The sequence below is a fragment of the Eulemur rufifrons genome, chromosome 5 (assembly GCF_041146395.1).
Source record: "Eulemur rufifrons isolate Redbay chromosome 5, OSU_ERuf_1, whole genome shotgun sequence".
NCBI lineage: Eukaryota > Metazoa > Chordata > Mammalia > Primates > Lemuridae > Eulemur > Eulemur rufifrons.
Genome location: NC_090987.1, coordinates 31,536,732 through 31,549,914, shown reverse-complemented (window position 1 = coordinate 31,549,914; position 13,183 = coordinate 31,536,732).

Sequence of the window (13,183 nt, the reverse complement as noted above, 5' to 3'; positions counted from 1 at the left end):
ATAGCTAATTTATCAAAATCAAATTTAGCACGTCAAGCAGATGGCTTTTCCTAACTCTCTTCTGGCTCTAGCTTATGTCTTTGTGCTGTTTTCCAAAACCATTTAAAACATGCTCCAATCTTTACCACAAATATACACACACAGGGCCAGCTACAAAATTTGCAGAACCCAGTGTGAAATAAAAATGTGAGCCTTTTGTTCAAAAAATAAGAGGAAAGTGCCCTTAAAGGTACGTGTAAAAGAGGGCATGGTGGCTCATGCCTATAATCTCAGAGTTTTCAGAGGCCCAGGTGGGAGGATTGCTTGAGGCCAGGAGTTCAAGACCAGCTTGGGCAACAAGAGAGACCCCACTCTCTACAAAAATAAAAAAAAATTGGCAGGGAGTGGTGGTACATACGTATAGTCCCAGCTACTCCCACGGCTGAGCCAGGAGGATTCCTTGAGCCAGGGAGTTGGAGGTTGCAGTGAGCTGTGATCATGCCATTGCACTCCAGCCTGGGTGACAGAGAGAGACCCTGAAAAAAAATAAAAATAAAAAGGTAAATGTAAAGCCCTTTTTTGTCTTCCATGCTATTTTTTATTTGCCATTTAGTGTCATTCTAAGTACTGTATAGTAAAATTAAAATATTAAATTTCTGACATAAAGTTTATCCTTCATCTTTATATTGGGAAAGGTTCATTTTAAATGCAAACATCAGAGCATTTAACTTGTATATGACATCATTAATTATAAAAATCATATTTTGTAGCCCATCCTCAGAAGATGCCTTAAGCTGGCCAAGAGAGACAAATACAAGCCATCATCAGGACAGTTCATAAGAAGAAGACTACATCCTTCCAGCCATAGAGGCACCCAAGGGACCACCACGCCACATGGGGCATTTGATTTGTGCTAGCTCCTACCCATGACTGTCAGGATCGCTTCCCACCATCCCTGACCAATGTGCTACAGGGCCATGGGGTCTGGGAAATCTAGCAAGGTATCTCCTTTTCCCACAGGCCTGTCACCCCAAGCCACAAAAAATGGGTGAATCCCGGGGATCTTTAAACCTCCATGCCGGGAAGTAGTAAGTACCTGCTTGGTGGTGGCTCAGAGGTGTGTTTATAGGCTCAACCTTGCTGACAAACAGCCTCTGATGAGTCACTCACCAAACAGTATGGTATCACCAGCCTAGTGGGGACAGCTGTCGATGTCACCATGCCCAGCCCCAAGACGCTGAAGGATGTCCACACCCAACCCTGACCCTTCTCATATCTATGCCCATGGTCCTTCCAGGGGCACAAGTAGCAGCAGCTGGCTGCAGGAACCAAGGAGATGGGGGCCAGGTGGACCTGGAGCACCAGAGGCTTGGGGAGAAGGGAGAGAATCTGTCCCCTGGAGGTGCGAGGCTGATCAGACCTCACTTACAAAATATGAATTAAAAGATAAAGTTATTAAGAATCTCAGGACAGCAGTGAAAAGGCAATAAACACCAAGTGTGGGGCCCTTCTTAGTGTGGGGCTGACTGACTGTCCTGAAAAGGGCTCTATATATACACATATACTCCCCTGGAGCACAGGCAAGCTCCTTTTTTATTGATACACAATAGTCATACGTATATATGGGGTACAGGTGATATTTCAATATATGCATACAATGTGAAATGATTAAATCAGGATAATGGGGATATCCATCACCTGAAACATTCATCATTTCTTTGTGTTAGAAACATTCAAGAATGTTCACACCTCAACTCCTCTCAGGCTTTCAACACCAAAATCAGGAGTGATTCAGGCTTTGTTGGACCAAAAGCTGACAGTTTTGAGGCCTGCTTAAAGTAAAGGAATTACAAAATCAGGAATATGAAGGAGAATATGTGTTTGAGTGTCCTTATGCTTCGACTCCATTAGTGTCACAGTAAATCCTTCTCTGCCCACAACTTCTCTCTAACTGCTCCTCCACTTGCCCTCCAATTGCCAAAGCTAACAGGCAATTTCCAGTCTTGTTTGATTTCTCTCCTGTAGTTGGTATGAATAACATTGACCACTCATTTCTTGAAGTCCCCCACTTTGGCCTAAGACATCCTCTATCTTCTGACTCATTCATTTCAGCATCTTTCCATTGACTTTCTCTTTTCTGTCCCTTCCATCTGTGGTACCTGGATAACTTTTAGAATGTAGATTTTTTGTTAGGAAAGATATTGCTTAAAACCATGATGATATATATGGAAATGCTTTGTAAATTGTAAAGCACCATATAAATATGAAATATTATTATTACAGGGTGATTGATTCTAGAATTTGTTCAGCAAAGACTTTATCTTGATTTTCCAAATGATTTTTTATATCCTAAAAGAAATATGTATGTAAGGGATTCATGTAAGCTGTAGAAATGAATTTATGATTTACACAGTATTTTTATGTGTTTAACATATTTTGTATTACCCATTTTGAAATAAATAATGCTGAAAAATTAAGGGAATGATGTTTATTGTGTGTATAATATATCTCTGTTTCTACAGTTATATGAGTAAAATTCTTATTTTTATGGAAATTAGTTGTGTGAAAGTCAAGCGAAAATATCTAAATATGACAGATATATTTCCTTAACCAGAAATTAATATGTTCAAAAGAAAAACTAAACCAGAAGACAAGATTTCTTCTTCCTTATCTGTATACTCATTTATGTCCCTCAAAATAGTGACTTCATTAGGCTATAAATTATTTTTCTGCTGAATTGAGAGTGGTTTTGTCTCTGCATTGATAAAGATCAATCTACCTGAAGGAATAACTTACAAATTGTTATTATCTCTTTGCCTCAAAGTTAATCACAGTTTTAAAAACTATAACCACCACAAAAAAAAGATTTTTGTTTATGAAATACTTCATATAGGGCAAAAATACTCATAAAATAATAAAAACATGCTTTATGGCTAGTGTATTAATTACCAAAAGGAAAACAATAGATTCCTATTTATAATGGTGATTTAGTTTTCCTCTGAAGAGTAGAATAGGCCTCCATGATCTTTGGAAATCCATCATTTTAATTGAGAAAGCAAGTTTTCATGGCAAAATATTCTTTTTTAAATTACCATTAAGCCCAATGCTGCCTTCATTACAAGTTTTGTTCAGATTTTGCTTTTATTTTTATGTCAGGGAGAATAAAACCTATTGTTTTTCCATAACAGTAAGTTTTACAGAGATGTATGGCTTCAGTGTTGATCTTGTTCATCTTTTGCCCATAAAATAATGCATCATTTCCTATGGGGATGGTTGCTTCCTTAATAAACTCAATGGGTTTGAAAGCTATCACAGAATGATGACAACTAGAAGTAACAACTTTGGTAGCTATTAAGATTTTTGTCTTAGTCCATTCAAAATGCTGTAACAGAATACAATAGACTGGGTGGCTTATAAACAACAAAAATTTATTTCTCACTGTTTGGGAGGCTGGAAGTCTGAGATCAGAGTGCCAACACGGTCAGTTCTGTTGAGGGACCTCTTCTAGGTTGCAGATTGAGGTCTTCTAATTGTATCCTTATCTGGCAGAAACAGCCCAACAGAGCTGTGTGGGGTCCCTTTCATAAAGACAGTGATCTCATCTATGAGAGCTCCACCCTTATGAACTGATTACATCCCAAAGGTTTTATTTTCTAATACTATAAAATATGGGGTTAGGATTTCAACATGTGAATCGTGTAGGGACACAAACATTCAGTCCATAACAGATTTTTTTCATATTATGTTTCTGGACTTCTTTGAGAAGCCTATTTTAAGTGAAGGCACCCTTCCAATTATATTTTACTGGACTCTGACAAAATTCAGATTTTCAGGCACTATTAATTCAACAAGTGTGGATCTGGTTGGTACCTTATGATGGGCATGAACATCTTAGAAAAACTGCAAAGACATCATTGTCACCATAAGGCAGAGATAATCTATGTATTTTGGCCAGAATAATTATGCATATTTGTGGCCTCTCCACTGCAAAGCTACTGGCAGAACTGAGATAACACATATCTATAGCTGATTAACAGTCATAGCTCAAGAGAGTTATACCCCCTACCTTTCATGAGTTGTAGAATAACAGCTACCATCAGACAACTCTTCAACCCCTGCTTCAGGGTTGGAGGCATGAACTGACCTTGTAAATAAATGCCCCATACTATGAAGAAGGCTGAAAAAATTATCAATGGATTTTGTTTGATATTTATTATCTCTAGAAAAAAATAATATTTTAAAATAATCAATTACTCGTCAAATTTTCCTTGAATACCTATCATGCATACGATCACACTATACACATATTTAACAACTTTATACATTAAAAATTAAATATGGTAGTATTTAAAGATGTGGGGTTTATTTTGAGGGGTTCAACTTGGCTTCTAAAATGCAAGAACACTAGCTAATACGTTGTTCAGCCAGTCATCTGTTCCAAAAATGCAGGAAAAGCTAACTGTGCTAGAATTATTGAAAGATGTTATGTCTCTCTTAATTAATGATGTAAGGTATTTTCAAGAGCATTTTCACAGGTTCAATTTTGGCTTTATGTGCAAAGTTTAGAACATAAACTCCCACCCCCATCCTGCTGCTGACCAACAATTTAAGATGAGACTCCACTCTACAATGTTAGATATTTGGTATGGAGAAAAAGGGATTTAAAAGGACCAAGTCCTTGCCCTCGAGATACTTGTAAATTAGAAAGAAGAATATATTTTATAAGTTAGTTGTCTGTGTGAAACAAGATCAGCCTGCTACTTTCCATACAGAACCGAGTTCCAGTGACCTTAGTCCTCACCCTCAGACCAAATCCATTTCATTTCAAGCTACCACTAAAATTTTGGAATAAAGAAAAAGTACAGATAATGAGAAAGTTTATCAGTCACATTTACACGAGTAATTAACAAGAAAACAATTCTCTCAGCTGTTTTATTTATCTATAAATAATTTCATTGAGTGGGCACTCATTTAATCATGGCCCTCTGGTTGCAAATATAACAGATGTCTACCTGAATGCATACATATTTTTACAAATTTTTCTCTGGCAATCTGCCTGACAGGTTGAAAAATTCTATACCTGACTGCATATATTATACCCCAAATTATATGTTGAGAAACTTCTCCATTACAAAGTTACACAGAAAATCTCTTAACCCTTATCTCTCCTGTCAATTTCATTTAAAAATAAACTTAATTTACTATATGTGAAAGGACTTTTCTAACTTAGCACTATGAAAATTTAACTCTAGACCAAAGTGGTTGCACTTACTTTGATATTACTATTATTAAATATCTATTTGAGTTTCAAAAAGTGACGGTGTGGTCTTTTTGGTGGTGGTCGTGGTTTGTTTTGCTTAAATTTTTCTGCATATTTTGATGTCATTGCAATAATGACCAACCTCCAATCTCTAGTCTTCACATTAGTCTTCATATTCGTGTTTACATGTTAAAATTTTTATCCCCTTTGGAATGATGGATGTGATTCTTTCTTGTTTCAACTTCCCAGTCCATCAATAGTAAGCCTTCACATCAAAGAGAAGCCCTACTTTCTGTAACATTTATATTAAACATTGGCAAGTTTGCCACTGATAGCAGTTCTAGGTAGATATATAGATAGATAAATAGACAGACAGGCTGCAATACTGCCTCTCCCAAGAGTTCAGATCTCCACACCTTCCTAGGACTTCTGTTATCCCTCCTTCTTCAAGATATCCTCTTTAAAGAAAAGGCCAGAAGACAGTTGCCAAACTCTTCACTGACATAAATGTTCTTTCTATTCTTACCAAGGTTCTTCAGGCTCCACCCCAATTCAGAAGGATCTTAATCTCCTCACCACATAACGGAAAAACTATGTCTTATTGTTGCATTTTTCTCTTCTCTGTGCTAAGAGATAGATCTCAATGCCCTGATTCAACCAGGATTTACTCTTGACATGCACAGAAAAGTGCATAGCATTCCAAAGCATTTTTCTCTCAAGTGTCTGCCTCTTACGATGCAGAATTACTTTCAAGACATCTCTACTATGAACTTACCAAAAAATACATAATGAAACTCAAAGTAAAGAAAGAAATTGACTCTTCATTCTGTTGGGATTCTTTTCCTCCCTTTCCTAGGTAATAAACCTCAAAGTCTCCTTTTTAAAGACTACATCTATTTACATTAATTCAAAATGTCTAAAGCACAATATGTTAGAGCCCATTTTACAGTCCATATAATTTTAGGATTTACATACACAACATATGAACAAATGTTACTTTGCTAGCACATAGGTTTTATAAATTACTCAGACATGTTGGCTTTCACACCCACAGGCTTACGGCAGCAAATCATTATGGTTTTAGACTTTCCGTAAGGATGTCTGTACAATTCTAGGAAATGTACCAAACAAAAAGACTATAAAACAAATGAATTTTTCTTACGCAATGACACCATGAAGGATATGGCATAACAGTAAATTTTATCAATGTACTCTCTACAGCCTGGTCTGAAATTATAAAATTAGCTGAATAATTCCCAAATATTACTTTATTTTGTGCCTTATAAGTAAATATTGCTTTATTCTTCCTTCTACATCTCTCAAAAATAAAATAGGACACTAATGCTTCTCTTTGAAATAATTCAACTTTGGTCCTAATAAATTGGCAGAGTCCATTTTTCAATGAACATTAATACATGAAGATTTTTATATTTAAGTCTGTTTTAATGTTGGATAGGCTTCAGGGAAAACAGAGTCTCAAAGAAAGAAATACACACGAGATAACATTCCAAGTTATTAATCCTCTATACTCTTTTACATTGAAAAATCTCATTCCTTCCATACCCAATCTGGTTTATTTTAACTGTTCCTTCAGCACTCACTCAAGCAGAAATTCCTTGAGGATACATACTTTTACAGCTGTACCAGGTGCCTTGCCTACCTGTACCTATGACACCTAGCATCTAACCTAGTTTGGCATGTAAAATGACATCAAAATTGCTTGTTTAGAGTTCTGTCTTTCCATATAGAGTACAATGTCTGTTAGACTGGGAAGTATCTTATCTATTGTCCTCTCACCAGTAACAGCATGTTTTCTACCATAGTAGAAACTCAATAAAGAGTTGTTAATTAAGTAAAAGAGTGGATGTTAGTACCACTTTATGGCCAAAGGAAATGATAGTAAAGAAGTCAATTGTCTTACATGTCAGCTATAAATCAAAAATAAGAACAATAAATATAAAACAATATGCATAATTGTACAGAAATATTGAGCCACTAAAATGGAAGCAAAAAATTCACTTTTCTTTTAGTTAAACATTCAGCAATAACTATACTCAAAATCAGAAATTCACTTACTGATTATAATAAAGTAGTTCATTTAGACCTACATGAAATTTATTCAAAGTCATACAGTAATATGGTATTTAAAAATTGTACTTCTGCAGTAATATAGATTCAAATTCTAGCTGTTTGACTTAGATGATTTACTAGACTTCTGTGAGCCTTGATTTCTTTACCTGTGAAATGGAGTCAATAAAACTTCCTTTCTGCCAAAAAATGTTTTTTAGGCAATTAAATTTGGCCCTTATAAAATAAAACTAAAATAAAAAAATCCTCAAAAAAAGAAAATAAAATGAAATAAACAAATTTAAATGTGTATGTAACTGGTGGTATAATCACATAGAAAGAAACTGCTTCAAGTGACCTTAAAACACAGTAATTGCACTGCTTGGTAGGGTATAATTTAAGGACGAAAGTAACTGTAAAAACAAAATCAAAATCTTAAACTTAAAATAAATTATATTGTTGGTAGTGGTGTTGGTGGCTGGCATGTTGGTATTGTTATTCTGAAGTAGTTACGTGTAAATTGTGGAATAAAGGAATTGAGTAATTACGTGATATTCTAGTTCTATAATTCCCAGTGTGGTCATAAATCAGGAGTCTTGATTTTTGTTGTGGGGAGAAAAAGAGATGCATACAAAAGATGTTAGGTTAAAAGACAAGAAAAAAAAAGACCTTTAGTCCTGAATTTAAATTTGAATTGAATGTATCAATAGAATTCATAATGATATACACACATGTATTTACATTAATTTTATATTGATACATTTTTATATATTTGTGGGTGTATTTTTTCACTTTATCCCCTGAAAACAACTTGAAAACAATGATGAAATCAGCAGAAATGAGCACCCAGGTTGTGGTCCTTAACTACTATTTTCCACTAAAAGAAACAAAGGTCTCGAAAGAAATAACTGATTTCAGATCTGGGGTGGGCAATCAATAAATCTGAAACATCTCACTATTCCAGATAGCAAGAAAGCTATTGATGACTACTAGGTCATGTCAACAAGACTTAGAGGTCAGCTTAAAGTGGTACACACTGGCCAGATATGGGATATTTTTAGCTTCAATAATGATAATAATTATAATGGATTGAGAAATTAAGTATGGTTAAGTCCATGAGTTCATAACAGTAGTAAAAAAAACCTGACTGGCGACCTTTTGGAGAATTACAAAAAATCAAAGTCAATTAATTATCTTGAATATTGGTAGATAAAGGGAAAGTGCCAAGCATTCATCCTGTGTTTTCTATAGGAAGTACACCACTGGGTAAATCAAATATAGTCATGAGTCACTTAACGATAAACATATATTCTGAGAAATGTGTCGTTAGGTGATTTCGTCATTGTGCGAATACCATAGTGTAACTTTACACAAACTTAGAAGGAATAGCCTACTACATACCTAGGCTATATTGCATAACCTACTGCCACTAGGCTACAAACCTGTATAGCATGTTACTGGTGAATATCCTAGCCAATCATAACACAATGGTAATTATCTGTGTATCTAAACATAAAAATGGTACAGTAAAAGTACGACATCAAATATTTTTTAAAAATAGTACATCTGTGTAGGGCACTTACCATGAATGAAGCTTGCAGGACTGGAAATCACTCTGGGTGAGTGAGTGAGTGAGTGTGAAGGCTCAGGACACTACTGTATACTTCTATAGACTTCATAAACACTGTAAATTTATGCTACATTAAATTTATAAAAAAATATTTTTCTTTCTTAAATAATAAATGAGTTTATTGTAACTTACTTTATAAACTTTAAATTTTTTTAACTTTTTTACTCTTTTGTATTATAATAGCATTTAGCTTAAAACAAATGCATCATACAACTGTACAAAAATATTTTTTCTTTATATACTTATTCTATAAGCTTTTTCATACTTTTCACTTTTTTTTTTTTAATTTTTAAACATTTTTGTTAAAAACACATATACTAGCCTCAGCTTCCATGGGATCAGGATCATCAATATCAATGTCTTCCACCTCCACATCTTGTCCCATTGGAAGGCCTTTAGGTGCAATAACACGTGTGGAGCTATCATCTCCTACAGTAACAGAGACTTCTTAGGGAATATCTTCTGAAGGACCTGCCTGAGGCTGTTTTACAGTTTACTGTTTTTATAAGAGGTATACTTTCTTTTTTTTTTTTGACAGAGTCTCACTCTGTTGCCCAGGCTAGAGTGAGTGCCGTGGCGTCAGCCTAGCTCACAGCAACCTCAAACTCCTGAGCTCAAGCAATCCTCCTGCCTCAGCCTCCCGAGTAGCTGGGACTACAGGCATGCACCACCATGCCCGGCTAATTTTTTCTATATATATTTTTAGCTGTCCATATAATTTCTTTCTATTTTTAGTAGAGATGGGGTCTCACTCTTGCTCAGGCTGGTCTCGAACTCCTGAGCTCAAACGATCCGCCCACCTCGGCCTCCCAGAGTGCTAGGATTACAGGCGTGAGCCACCGCGCCCGGCCAAAGAGGTATACTTTCTAAAGAAGGAGTACAGTCTAAAATAATAAAAAGTGTAGTATAATAAATACATAAACCAGTAATAGTCGTTTATTATCAGGAAGTATTAAGTACTATACAAAATTGTATGTGCTATACTTTCATATGACTGGCAGTGCAGTAGGTTTGTTTACACCAGCATCACCAAAAACACATGTGTAATGTGTTGTGCTACAATGTTACAAGGTGTTAGGAATTTTCAGCTCCTTTATAACCATATGGGACCACCATTGTATATGTGATTGGTCATTGAAATATCATCATGCAGCTCTCGACTGTAATAGATTAAAAAACCAACATATCTTTATAAAAGTTTCTCGAATTAAAAAGACCAGAAAAATGATAGTTTTGGAATGTCACCATTTTGTAACCCCCAATCCACTACTGGCTGCTGAGGTCACCAAAAGAGGAAGAGCCAGACATCGAGTGCCTCCTGATGGAAGAATTTACCATCTTACCAAGGCAATCAGATGTAAATATGATCAAGCCTCTACAGCTAACTTTGATTTGCAGAAAATACAGAACACAGAGTAACATGATAAACAACTTCACAAGGATAAAATCTGCATAATCCAGACTGTGGTAAAGTTAAGAAAAGCATTATCAATCAATCAGAAAATATGACTTATTTGAATCCTGATTCAAACAAATAGAGGAAAAATGCATAAGCCATCATGTGCCCATGAATAATTAAGTGATAGGTTAAGTCAAAGAACCAAACAAATTCAATTTTCTTCTGTTACAAAATATACATCCAAGGAAAACATAACTTTGGTCAGGGCAGTAGTTAGCATGGGCAGTATGAACCAGGTTCCCATTACAAACATAGGGGTTTTTTGCTTATATTGCCTATTGAGACATTTTATTAGTTATGATAATTTGTGTTTTTAATCTTTTCAGTTAATATTCCCAGAGGCAATGAAATTGGAGCAGCCAAGAAGGCAGAAGTAAGTACAATATTGTGCATAAATCCAAACGCATTAAAAAGCAACTCTATTCTTTGGTTTCTAAAATTAAGTAGGTTAAAATGTTTAAAGAATACTACAACACTTTCATTTTCCTTTTCGATCTCTAACTTTTGTTATCATATATACAATTACAATTTTTGATGAGTAAATCTCTATTTCAGGTCTGTAAATATAGGAATATTGAACCACAGATTTGCAACTCCCATGTAAAACCAATACACTATTCCAAAGTGTTGATGATCTTCTTAGAAGTAATGTTCTATTTTCTTATAGTTCTGGGAAATTATTTTCCTGATTATGGTACTCAGATAAATCTCAGGGCTTTAAATTTTGGAAGTAGTTATGCTTTTCTAATAACTTGTTTCATTTTTTAAAACTTTCATTACTACTAACTATAGTTACCATGCTGTGCAATAGATCACTGAACCTTATTCTTCCTACCTAACTGAAACTTTGTACACTTTGACCAACATTTTCCTTCCCCACCACCCCCTGGTAACCACCATTCTACTCTCCACTTCTGTAAGGTCTACTTTTTTACATTCCACATATAAGCGAAATCACGTGGTATTTGTCTTTCTGAGTCTGGCTTATTTCACTTAACATAATGTCCTCTAGATTCATCCACGTTGTCGCAAAAGATAGAATTTTCTTCTTTTTTAAGGCTGATAGGATTTTAAATGTTCTCATCACAAAGAAATGATATGTGAGGTGACAGATATGTTAATTAGCCTGATTTAATCATTTCACAATGTATACACTTATGGAAACTTCAAATAAATATATACAATTGTTATTTGTCAATTTAAAACTAATTTTTAATTTTAAAAATAAATAAAATTTCCACCCAACGTGTGACATTTTTGTTTGTTTGATTTTGTTTGTTTTTGTCTGTGATAAGCAATGCCATTAGATAGCTCTCCTAGCTTTAAGTTCAGATGCCTCCAGTTTCACCACAGTGAAATGCTTGCACTAGAGCTTCCAAATTTCCAACTCTGAGCCCCTGGATATTTCAGGCAAAGGCAATTCTCTTTTATTCTGCATTATCAGTTTCCACTTATTTACTTTAAACCTGTCCTTTCTCACTGGGAGAAAAAATAACCATTATTTTCCTACTAGAACTCCCTTGATGGAAGAAATAAGTATATACATCAAAAAGACACTAGTCTTCTTTTTATTTTGTTCTACAGGAAAATAACAGTTCATGGGCATACTCGTGCACTATCTTTTCCATCTGATATGAAACCATCTTTTATTCTGTTTGTCCCACTTAAATACTTTCACACTGAGGGCACAGTAAATTAGAATCTTTCTTGGTAAGTTAAGTAATATAAACATTCCTGTAAACACTAAGCTAGCTAACTCTTCTGAAGTTTATTGCAATAATACAAATAAATCACTTTTTTCACATTCTAAAGGATCTACTTAAAATACTTTTTCTATGACTCTTAGACAATGCTATCGTATTCTCCATTTAGATAGTAGAATTGAATAATTCTTCAAGGAAACCCTTTTCTCCCTTACAGAATGTATGAGGAGATAAAATTTCTCTTAATAAAAATATCAGCCATCTTTTAAACTTACTTATTTACTAAGAATTCACCATTTCAGTGATTTTTAAATTATTTTTGAAGCTATTAATAAAAAAGAATGAATAGCTTTAACAGAGAAGACTAATGAATGTTTAAAAACCACATAGAAAAAGTCATAATTCATTAATATTAGGTGCCCACAACAGTGACTGGGTCATAGTAGAAGTTCAAACAATATATTCTGAATGAATATGGAAAGAACTATGGAAATTATAGCACAATAAGATAAAATGAGTTTTATGAATATGTACATTTAGCCAACCACATTGTGAACTCCTGGAGGACAAGGAAAGTGCTTGATTTCTAGAACCATATCTGGAGCACAGCACAATATGATAAATAAATATTGAAAGAACAAAAGAAGTGAGCAAGTCTGACTCAAGAAAAAATTATCTATTAATGTTACCTAGACTCAATCTTATTTATACCCATCACTAGCTTTGACTTTATGATTAACTTTACATGATGAAATCCAATTTCTGTTTTGCACAAGCCATTCAATTCTTTATCATGAATATACTGTAGCTATTATATTGACTTTGGATGTTTTTAAACTTAGTGCTAATATTTTCTAATATGCCATTAGATTGAGATAGGAGGAAAATGATACAATTTTACACAAAACTTCCTGGTTGGATGTTCATTGTTAATGTACACAAATGTAACTGAATTTTGTATGTTGATTTTTTTCATCCTGCAACTTTACTGAGTTTTCTTATTAATTCTAACAATGGTTTCATGGAGTCTTTAAGGTGTTCTGCATGTAGGATCATGTCATCTGCAAACAGAAACAATTTTATTT